General features: G+C 34.2%; 1 pseudogene; it reads left to right on the top strand.

The window, feature by feature from the left end:
* The first annotated feature begins 3021 nt into the window (after positions 1–3021).
* LOC144835676 (lymphocyte-specific helicase-like) lies at positions 3022–8344 on the top strand (annotated as a pseudogene).
* Positions 8345–13075: the final 4731 nt, after the last annotated feature.

The raw sequence follows: 13075 nt of genomic DNA, 5'->3' as shown, positions 1-13075 counted from the left end.
TCATCAAGGCAGGGAGGTATAATACCTCCCTGATCAAGGCTTCTATGAATGGATGACGAGTTAGGCGCAGGAAAGCTAGTAGACCAAACTCCTTTACCGTTTTGATTACGATCAATCGGGAAATTACCTCATGACGTTGTATTGATAACACCTTTTTCCCAATGTACTCACAGGGCAGTATTTTAGGCCCGCTTCTTTTTATTTGTTATGTTATCGATATGTCTATTTGTATTGATAATTATTGCAAACTATTATTATATGCCAATGACAGTGCCTTATTGGTGGCTCATCGTGATCCATTATACATTTCACATTAACTAGGTCATGGTATGGAATTATGTTACAAGTGGTAGTTCAAAATAAGTTGTCCGTGCACCCACAAAAAACAGAATGCATTTTGTTGAAAGAAATGTTTAAAATATTGAGAATTTCAAAATCACTTTTATAATGATATATCCTTAGTCATGATTCCATAAGCACCTTGGTTTACAAATTGATAACTGTATTTCAAATGAAGAATACTTTACATGTATTATGAAAAAAGCAAATTCGACCACCAGATTGAAATTTCTGTACAACAGGTAGGCTAGTAGGAAACTTTTATGCTCTGCATTAATTAATTCAGTGTATACAGACAGGTATTCTGGTATAACGTCATTCCTTCAAAATAAACTCCAGGTAACCCTAAACAAAATTGTACAGTTTATTCTCGACATTGCCCCTAGGGCACACAGTGACCCTAGGGCACACATTTACCCTAGGGCACACATTGCCCCTAGGGCACACATTGCCCCTAGGGCACACATTGCCCCTAGGGCACACATTTACCCTAGGGCACACATTGCCCCTAGGGCACACATTGTCCCCTAAGGCACACATTGCCCCTAGGGCACACATTGCCCCTAGGGAACACATTGGCCCTAGGGCACACATTGCCCCTAGGGCACACATTTACCCTAGGGCACACATTGCTCCTAGGGCACACATTGTCCCCTAAGGCACACATTGCCCCTAGGGCACACATTGCCCCTAGGGAACACATTGGCCCTAGGGCACACATTGCCCCTAGGGCACACATTGGTCACGAACAGCTAAAAGCTGTTGGTTACCGTATCTGAACATAAACAACAGAGTTAAATTTCTAAGATAGACTTCAGGTATTGGTCCACGCCTATAAGATATACCATGATGTAGATTCCACTTTTTTAGCAGACAATTTTACAAATATTTCTAAACAACAACATATGTACTGTACGAGGAAATTAATGAACATTTTGTAATTCCTAATATAAAAGTGTTAGCTTCGAAAATATTTTATTATCATACTATTAACGATTGGAATAATCTTCCATTAAACATAAAAGGTATAAAAACACCCAATGAGTATAAAAGTGTTAAAAAGCTTTATGTTAGTAATGTGCATAGCCAGACTGATGTATTGTGAACTGTTGTTATATTTTTGTGAATGTTTCTATGTTTTTGTTATAAGGACCCCATTGGATAGCTTAGCTCTATGGGTAATCCTTGGTATGTTGATTAAAACAAACAAATGTAGCCGTCCGACTTCTACTAATATTAAAATTGCAATTTGTGATTTTTCTGGTAGATATATTGATGATTTTACCCAAACACACTTATACAAATATAAATTGCAAAAGAACTATAAATTATTCCAATATTCATTTGGACAACTGCACCCTTTTAGGTCAATTTTAATATCACATTCACATGCCTCTATTGACTTTGGCCGTGACGTCACAAAAGCTGTTCAACAGTTTAGTGTAGGTCTTTCTGTAGATACACAATAGGATTACTGAAGTCTATACTTATTCACTCAAAATTACACAGAAACTATTTTTAGAAAAACACACGTCAGAATCCTCGGTTTAAGGGGATAAATACATGTAATAGAATTTTTAAATAAAACGTTTGCTTCTGAAAATAACTGACGTTTCGATCAATTATATGCTTTTATCGTCCCATCCATAAATATTATGATCGTCCTTAGGAGTGAGGAATTTGTTTTCTCAGAGGACGATCATCAAAGTAAATTCGGCATATTGATTGAAACGTCGAGAAACTCAATTCATTCACTTCAGATCTAATTGGAGATGTACTGCAAACTTTATATAAACATTTGATTTCTCATGCAAACCTTCAAACAATTCTCATATTCTTCCATTGTCTTTCTTTGTCCTGTCGGCATTTATCATTTTTATACCTTTTACATTTGATATTGTTTTTATGCTATGCTGTTGCATCTTTGTGTACCGTCCTCATGATGACTCAGCATTATCGCATCGTCACTGTGCCGACAATATTAGAAAAAAATTGTTGTTGCATTGTATTTAATGCTGGTTGAACAAAAAATAAACGAATTGAGTTATATTTTGACACATCGACATAGTGAGGAAAAATTAAATTGGTAAAATAAATTATTTTTCAAAAACTAGTACGGTCTCATGTTGTCCGTTGAGGGCGCTCTTTGGTTTCTATAGAGCAGGTGGTTAATGGTTTGGTATCAATCCACACAGCGCGGCCTTTATGAATAATAATTAATATAAAAGGTGTAGGAGGCCAAGGCCTAGGCCTGTTGTAGTTTCTTCTAAGACACACAAAACTTAGGTAAGCTGGGTGTTTATAGTTTGTTTCTTATTTGGTATTGCGCCGCCTGGCACCTAACTAACGTGACAATTATAAACTCATCAATTATCCCTCCACCACACAGCGGCACACTTTTCTCCCTTTTCTAGCCCACAAAAACTGGAGTCAGAGGAGTGTGAATTCTAACTAGGCCTAGCCTAGTTTAGCATACTACTATCTAGGCCTGGCCTTACCTAGATGACCTCATGCAATGTCTGATCTGAATTTTCCTCATCTTCTCACAGCAGGATGACAGTGCGTGACATACGTGAAGATAACAGCTGCTACACAAACCATCCATGGAGATACTTCCACCACGACCATGTAGACCTACATATACCTCCTTGTGTACAGAAACAGAACTACTGTGTCGTCTAGATGGCTGTTGACAGGTAAGCACTCATGGATACAGAGTAAAGAAACAACTATAGGCCTATGTTGTTTTTACCAATTTGTAAATGTGAATTATAGTGAATGCACAATGAAGAATGGCCAGTTGATATAGACATTTCACATTCTGATTTTAGCAGCAACTAGGCCTACTGCATGCTGTATTATTACGTTTCTGGTTTTTTTTTTAAGAATGAGTGCAAGAATGTTCTTACTGATAGACAACATGTAAGCATTCAAGAATACGACAGAGTAAAGAGAAAACTTAATTCAGTTGGCAAATGTGTTTGTCTTAAGTTTTACACGTCCAAAAGCAATTAAGAATAATTATCTTTTTAATACAATATATCAGTTATATATATTTGTTTTTCAATGATTAAAAATTAGTGGAAGAAAGTTGTGTTACTATCTTTGTCAGATTAGTAATTTCAGGAATTATCCTGATTATTTTATCTTTCTGCTTTCAACAAGAGCTGGTGGGTTAGGCATCAACTTGATAACAGCTGACATAGTCACTATATATGACAGTGATTGGGTAAGTTAAATAAATAATTACTACATTTTATTACAGCGTGATCAATAATCTGCCATACGATTTACACACAGAGTGTCATATGTAAAGAAGTATTTGTGCTGAGTGAAGTTGAGCCTAACCTAAATTGATTCTACCCAGCTTATATTTCACATACCAACTTAAGTCTGTTCTTAACCTAGTCTTACCTACCACTTTCACTGTTTGGAACACACCATCATGTTTAGAGAAATTTCCTAACATGTTCGTAATGAATTTATAGCAGTACAACTTAGCCTCCAACTTGATACAAGCTATTTAAATTATAAGGTGGTAAGATAAATTGTTTGATTTTGTATGCAACTATGTTTATTTTAGAGAACTAAAGACGTACCAATCTGCCAACAGACTTCTACTTACTGGTACCCCACTTCAAAACAACCTGTCTGAGTTGTGGTCTATGCTAAACTTCTTACTACCAGAAGTGTTTGATGATCTACAAACGTAAGTATTAATTGTTATCAATTTGGATCCGGTCCTGCTCCAGTTGAGGCTCGCAACAAATTGTCTGTCGTATTAGCATTAGCGACTTCATTCATCAATTAGCGTTTTCATGACGCGTCATGCAGCTACACGCATATCGAGAAAAAAGATTGGCACATGGCGCGTCGTGAAAACAAAACACAATGCGACATGATTTTTGTTTTCCGGAACCGGAGCAGGTGTGAAAGGCAAACATGTCAATCACTGCCCACAATTTTCCAAGCAATTTCCCTGTATAAGAACAAAGCTGCTGTGGATATAAATTTCCTTTATCTTATTTTTCAGGTTTGAATCCTGGTTTGATTTTAATTCATTTTCAAGTAACGAAGATGAAGAAGGAGAGAGAACAACATGTTATATCCATGATGCACCAGGTACTGCCAACAAATCAGTTAACAGTTTCTTAGATCAAAAACGAAGGGAACGTTAATTGCTCCATCTATCAGACCGAACGTTAAATCGATCAATTATAGTTCCGATGAGAATGGAACAGATTATACTGGGCTTAAATGCATGCACAGATTAATGTTGATATTTTCTGTGCATAATTTTATTCTGTATTAAAACTGTTTGTATCTTATAGATCTTGACGCCATTTTTATTACGATGCTTAAAGACAGATGTTGACCTGACAATACCTCCAAAGAAAGAGATCATTATAAACGCACTAATGACGAGTATTCAACAAGAATTCTACGCATCAACTCTAGACAGGTCAATTATTGATAAGGTCAAACCCAAGGTAAGAACAGTGCATCACGTGCCATGGCTCTGTTATAATCAACCTAGCTGCCTACAAGCCAGAGTGTTAGTTAACATGAAATTAGAAACACATGCTAAAATAAATGAGGCGTGATTCTGCAGCTGAGAAATTGCAGTAAGAATTAACCAATGATTGGTTGATAACTAAAAGTTAAAAAATCGAGTCCTGAGTGCCACACTTTCTATAGTTTGTTTAGCTGCCTTATGTTATTAAGTTCCAAACTATTGAAATGTATATAAAAAGAATGTTGTTGTCACCTGCCATCCTTTTGTTCCACAGAAAAAAGAAGAGGTAACATTGACCCCAAAAGGTCGACCCAAGAGAGGATGCTCTAAAAAGGTTGACTACTCCATTGTATTTAATGAAAATGAGGAATCTGATGATGTTGAAGATTGGTACAAAAAGATTAGAGACACATTTGCCAAGTGAGTTTACAATAGTTGTAGTAGAGAAGTCTAGGCGTGAGTACCAACAAGTTAAGATTGAATGGGAAAAATATTTTGTTGTAATCAGGTGGCATAGGGTTTTAGGTGGGTGCCTTGTTGAAATTCGTCTTAGTAGTATGGTGTTGGTTAGTGTTATATCTTATAATATCCTGTAGTCTGAACAGATGCTTAGCACTTATTTTGTAAGAGGGTGTCCCTGTCCACCTCCACCAGTACAACATCTATGAGTACATTACTTTATGCCCCTTTTATTATTTATTTCAGAGAAGCGACTGCACCTGGTGAGAGGGTGTCCATGTCCACCTCCACCAGTACAACATCCATGAGTACATTACTTTATACCCCTTTTATTATTTATTTCAGAGAACCAACTGCACCAGGTGAGACCCCGTCAAATACAGAATCAGTAGTTAATATTAAGCTTCAAAACATTGTAATGCAACTAAGAAAATGCTGTAACCATCCTTACCTACTGGAATATCCACTTGACCCGGTCACGCAACAGTTCAAAGTTGACGAGGATCTTGTCAAGTCATGCGGAAAGCTTTTAGTGTTGGAGAGAATGTTACCTGAACTAAAGAAGCGTGGACACAAGGTATCAATCTTAAATATTCATGTTAGTTTAAAAGAATGTAATAAGTTAATGAAATTGGCAATTGGCACCAGCTTATTTTTTAAAAACATCTGAATTATATGTCTGTTTGTCTGTAGGTCCTCATCTTTTTCGCAGATGACCTTAATGTCTGAAATGTTTGTCTGTAGGTCCTGATCTTTTCCCAGATGACCTCAATGTCTGATATATTTGTTTGTCTGTTTGTAGGTCCTCATCTTTTCCCAGATGACCTCAATGTCTGATATGTTTGTCTGTTTGTTTGTAGGTCCTTATCTTTTCCCAGATGAACTCAATGTCTGATATGTTTGTCTATAGGTCCTCATCTTTTCCCAGATGACCTCAATGCTTGACATACTTGAAGATTACTGCCACTTAAGAAACCACAACTAGATGGCAGCATGGCTTTTGCTGAGAGACAACAACAGGTAAGCACCCGCATGGTGAAGAAGAAGAAATTTAGAATTATTTGGAAGAACTTGTAAATATAAATGATACTGAATTAAGTTGATACACACATTCTGATTTTAGCAACTACTGCTGTATTATGTTAATTAGTATTATGAATGTTTTTACTGAGAAAAGATGGAAAATGTGTTTGTCTTAATTTTTACCAAATGTCCACCTAATGCTAATTATCTTTATTATCAGTTGCTTGTAGCAGCCACAAATCATGTTTGTTTTTCTCAATTATTCAAAATTAGTGGAAGAAAGTTGTGTTATTATCTTTCTCAGATTAGTAATTTCAGCAATGATCCTGATTATTTCATCTTTCTGCTTTCAACAAGAGCTGGTGGGTTAGGCATCAACTTGACAACAGCTGACACAGTCATTATATATGACAGTGATTGGGCAAGTTAAATAAATAATTACTACATTTTATTACAGCGTGATCAATAATCTGCCAGACGATTTACACACAGAGTGCAATATGCTTTTTTTACTGCGCACTTTTTGCACTCAAGTGCATGATAGTGAAAAAATAAAGAGCGCACACGTGACTCATTTCAGCACGTCTGATTGGCTACATCCGTGAACCCATGTTTTAATAATTAGTCACAAGCTTGTGGTGGTGTAATGTATGTTTTAGTGTAGTGACTTTCAATGCATTGTAAAGTAGCATTTATAGTTGTATTATAGAATCCACAGTTAGATCTACAAGCCTAAGATAGATGCCACAGAATTGGTCAAGAAAAGCCAGTGATTGTGTACAGGTTAGTGACCATTAACACCATTGACCAGAAGATAGTGGAGAGAGCAGCTGCAAAGAGGAAGCTGGAGAAGATGGTCATTCATCAAGGTCAGTTTTGTCTTTCACACCTCCCTAAAAACCCTCCTGAACAATAAACGCCCGGGGCGTTTTATTCAAATAAATACGTTAAATTAATCATATTGTTTTATACACTTCTACAGTAGTATGCAAACTTCTAGGCATTGATTGTTCTCATTCATTTAAAAAATTCATTATCTTATTTTGTTCTTTAGGTAAATTCAAAGGCAGTAAAACTATGGTGAGAGACTCAAAAGCTGTGATGGATCCCATGGAACTACTAAAAGTGTTACGCTCCACTGATCACTCTGGCATTATCAAAAACTGTAAAGAACAAGTCATCAGCGACGCCGATCTTGAGCTCCTATTGGATCGCAGCGACCTTGTTGGGAATAACGCGGGAAAGAAATTGAAACCAGTAAAGGAGAATGAAGTGTTTAAGGTTCTGGAATCCTGCGATGAGAATGTCATGGAGTTAAAGATCTCAGCTAGAGAAGGATAACTAAACCTGTCTTCAACAATCTATTGCAAGTTTGATCTCTGCATATTCATTCAATTCTCCATCAAAATATCCACATCAAATCCATGGCTCCTGGCTTTAAATTTACTACAGTACTGGGTTCACATACTGTATACCCAATATTGCACCAATTGAAATCTGGGATTGTTAATGGTATTTATGACATTTATTTCTATGCAAGTAGTTACTGTTGTTTTCTGCACAGCACAGTGTTCAGGTTTAAACTATTGTTAACACCAAGTGTTATTACAAGTCAGCACAGTGTTCAGGTTTAAACTATTGTTAACACCAAGTGTTATTACAAGTTGGCACAGTGTTCAGGTTTAAACTATTGTTAACACCAAGTGTTATTACAAGTCAGCAAAGTGTTCAGGTTTAAACTATTGTTAACACCAAGTGTTATTACAAGTCAGCACAGTGTTCAGGTTTAAACTATTGTTAACACCAAGTGTTATTACTCTTACAACATAAAGAAAATCAAAGACTGTACACAAATATATCTCAACATTAAGTAGAACTTTTAATATAATAACAAAAATGGTAATTCATAATTTATCAACTTTAAATTTATTTTATACAGAATTATATTTCACTATTTCTACATCATATAGAAAAAACAATTCTACTTAAAAAAATATTATCTAAAAACACACCAATGAAACTAAATGTAAAAATCATAAAGTCAAACTATATTATATAATGTCTTCATTGTTTGATTTTTGTAATTTTTAGTTTTAGTTTTACAAATTCTACTACAACTTTGTTCTGTTGTTGTTACTGTGCCAAAGACATCTCATAATGTCTTTATTTGTTAATATATTTCTAATTACGTTTTCATTTAATAAAACTGCTTTTGATAACAAATTACGTTTCATCATTATGTTCATGTTATGTTTTATAGTTTCAAGTTGTACCACTTTACTTTTAGTATTTAACCATCCAACCTAATTATAAAGAGTTGTATTAATTACATTTAATATAATATTATCACATAATTACTTTAAAACACGCACAACCAATTCTATACAATATATCAAGTAAAAAACATTGCATTATTATAAAAGAATAATTTTCATATAAAGATTATAATGAATAAGAAACAAACATTCTTGTTTATCTCCATGCTACAGCTGTTAATAATTATTACTTGCGTTGCTAGTGTGCCGCGTGTGGCAGAAGTACGCGCGCGCGCTCCGTCGATGAAGGTAGGTAAGTATGTCAAAATAAAATGTTTAAAAACATTTTATAAAAGCTAATGTTTTAGATTATCATATTGATTTAATCTACTATACGATTTATGTTAAAAAGGTCGTATTTATATTGAATACAAATTTAATGTTAGAAATACAATTATTTGCGATATTAAAAATTGACACCTGCTTGCTGCGAGATTTAAAAATGTGTTTGTTATATAGTAGAAGTAACATACGTTATCAGTGAAAACTAACTATGATTAAATATAATATTTCTCTTTGAACACTCTTCAGCCACGTGATTGATGACGTCACCTGATAGATTGCAATCATTCATGTAAAGGTACCTCAGCTCAGGACACATATGGAGAAATGAAGACATTGAATTAACATCAATGTTGTGAAAGTTATTACCAGAGATATCAAGAGTATCTAATGCTAATTGAACTTGCTTGCTACCCAAGTGATCGATGACGTCACCTGATAGATTGCAATCCCTCATGCCAAGCTGCCACAGCTTAGGACACATAATGAGTAATGAAGACATTGAATTAATATCAATGTTGTGAAGGTTATTACCAGAGATAGAGAGATATTCTAATGCTAATTGAACTTGTTTGAGAGAACATTCTGTACCCAAGTGATTGATGACGTCACCTGATAGATTGCAATCCATCATGTCAAGCCACCCCAGCTTAGGAGACATAATGAGAAATGAAGACATTGAATTAACATCAATGTTGTGAAGGTTATTACCAGAGATATCGAGATATTCTAATGGTAATTGAACTTGTTTGAGAGAACATTCTGATACAAAGTCATGAAATACATCACGTGATAGATTCCGAATCCTAACATAGTAACATTTAGCTTCAATGCCTAAAATATGTGCAATAACTCTTCCCTTTTGCTCCAATGCCATCTTACTACAAAAGTCACGGACACTATCACCATCATATTGCATACAATACAATTGCATAATTAGACGTATAAAATGCCCATCACATTGTACACCTGGACTAATGTGATCAATAAACATTCTTATAGAGGTAGATATATCATCCAAATGATTATTTATTTCTAAATCTTTGCTTGTCATGTAATTAATTAATTCATTTACCACAGCATCTCTATGTTGTTTTTTAACAAAGTTTACATTTCTCGGCAGATAGCGATATGTTGACAAACGATCTGTAACCCAGTGCTTGAGGAAATCGCCAGCTTTATCACCAAGGAAACCAATTGCAAACTCTCTCGCTCTGTATAAATGCTCACTCTCTCCTATCACCTCCCACTCATCATCATCCAATGGTGTAAGTAATGTTCGTACATCTGAGCACTCATTCTCCATACCATCCTTTTCACCAAATTTGCACAAGTAAAATCCCACCAATGACTCTACTATCAACTTGTGAGGAGGCATAAAAATTTTATTAAATTTAGATTTTGAAGTTGGTGCTTCTTCATAAACAAACCCGAGTTTTAAGGCCATATCAACCATATCTTTGTTCGAATGTTCAGTCAAATCTGTTTTGTTTATTGAAAGTTGGTTTACTTTTAAGCTATCATACATAAATTTCCCTAATAAAATCATAGCATTTACATACTTCACTGGTGTTTTTTCAAAATCAGAAATCTTTGTTATGTTTTCTCGTTTGTTGAACTGATTTAAAATACTACGAAATAGTTCTTTAAATAGGTCAGATTTATCTTCGGGGAGACTTTGATTATCTTCCCACAATATACAGAGTGAAAGAAGTAGCATCGGGTTTTTGCACATTGCATACGCTTCAGGATGTTTGCAATCCTCCTCCTCCGACGACGACTCATAAGTGTCAATATCTAACTCTTGTCTAAGGGATTTTCCCAATTGTTGTTTTTCAAAATAATCAAAATGTTTGTCAATATACTTTCCTATGCTCTCGTTGTTAAACCCATTAACTCTTACATGTACGTCACATGTTTTTACGAATTCATCTATGTTTTCTGATCGTGAAGTAAGTATCACAGTACTGTTTTTTAAGTTGTTCTTTTTGAAAAGACTAAGTACGCTTGGATTATTAAACCTTAATTCATCTAACCCATCTAGTAGCAGTACAACTTTATCGTCATGTTTCTTTATGAATTTCTTAATTAATCGTGGATCATTTGGGAGATCTGTATCTAAATTGAAATCTGTCATATCAATTTGCTTTACAAATAAATCAAAGATGTTTTCATCTTTATCTAAATCCCGTACACTTAAAAGAAATACAATTTTACCTTCAAATGATTTAATTGATTGAGTAGCCGTAGCCCAGTTGTATGATAAATGCCTTAATAAGGTAGTTTTACCTATCCCACCCTCGCCATCTATAAGAGCTCTACATCCAGGTGTGGAACTGATAACATCTACCACTTCTGTTAATGTTGTTGGTTTGTTTCCATTATTCTTTTTAGCTTCTTTGCGTAGTTCCAAATCAGTGAACATCTGCGAAATGTCAACACTGTATCTATCACGCATTGTTGCTGGTGTAAATATACTGGCCTGAATACACAATTCCCTTTGTCTTTGAACCAGATATTCTTCAATTTTGTCTAGATGCGAAGAAAAATGGCAAAAACAATATTTAGTAAATTAAATTTAATTTAATAAGAGCCTTGCAATTTCTAATACTGTAATACAATAGGTAGTACTGGAGCCGCGCCGAAGTAGTAACCGAGTAAATAATATAGAGGGCGACAAACACAATTTATTATCAATCAGAAAGAAAACTCGGTTGAACGACTGGTGGTCGCCAGCATATTGTAACAACCGTTTCAATGTAGAGCAATCCACCGCTTATATTATGGTAAAACCTAATGTGACGTGCTAATGTGGTCATTGATGATGAAAGCTGATTTTTATACATTCACTTTTACGACATTAGCTTTGTAACACGCATGTATTCACTTTTTTGTAGGTGAAATAAAAAAGTATTACAAATACTACTAGTATAACAAATTAAAGACTTTTTAGGCATCTCAGTACAACTTTTTTTCTTAATACGAAAGCAATAACAAATAACAGAAATAATATAAATTGCGTTCAAAGTGATAGTGTTGACAATTAATTTTAATAGGAAAAGTTAAAACTGTAAATAAATTTTCTTTTATTCAAAATTGAAATCATGCACTCGTGTACAAATAATTTAATTTAAAACCTTGTCATTTATCCTAAATTAAAACTAACTGGTAATATCGGGGAGCTGCTGTTGTAAACACGCGTTTGCAATATTAAATGTATTGATTTTACGTATTCTATTCTTTGGTTTTTCGTGAAAAGAGAATACACCACCACTGCGTGTGACATGTTTTTTATTTATAATTATTATTAGGTTAAAAGGTTACGTAAGATGTTTATGATTGAAACTGAATTAACAATTATCTACGTCATAATCACATTTATTTATGATTATCCTCAATTTTATGCCAATTGGCATACACAATTGTGCATTTATAGGCCTTAATGCTGTATCCATGAAAATAAAAGGGATTATAGAAGGCGGCAAACAGAATATAGCATTAATTTTAACAATGTTATTTGAACTAAGATGATTGTAACTACAGTACATGAAATATTACGGTGAATTACTATTTTTGAATTTGATTACAAAATCTCATCAATTGTTTTACGAAGACATTTTATCAAATTAACTATTATTAAATGAGCAAAATTAAAGTAAGACGATGTGATTTTATCATTCATTCAATCTCTTATCTTGGAATCTCTGGTCCATAGAAAGTAAAATTACATATAAATGAATTAAAAATTTAAAAAAATAGACCGTACTAATTACTACTACTTATCTCATATTTGTAATGCTTTAAGAATGTTTGATTGTTACAGAAATGTAGTACGAGGCCAAGTATACACCTTCAAATTTGCCAATGTATATATATATATTATTGTTGTTTATTTTTTCGCCAGTATCAGAAACTTTAATCACACACTTTATGGTTAATGAAGTTATTGTTGCAACTTTCGGTTTTTCTTTGAATTGTAGCGCAGGCGGAAATATAGAGGGCGGCAAACACAATTTTTAATTCATCTAAATTGATAAAACATATTATTTAGGGCCTACTCTGAAATCTAACTTTTTAGAAGACCTATTTTTATTTGTATTCAGTAAACAAACTTTGTAATGCGGATTAGAATTAAGCTTAT

The sequence above is a fragment of the Antedon bifida genome, chromosome 2 (genome assembly GCF_963402885.1).
Source record: "Antedon bifida chromosome 2, ecAntBifi1.1, whole genome shotgun sequence".
Taxonomy (NCBI): Eukaryota; Metazoa; Echinodermata; class Crinoidea; order Comatulida; family Antedonidae; genus Antedon; species Antedon bifida.
This window is presented reverse-complemented; position numbering and strand designations above follow the sequence as displayed.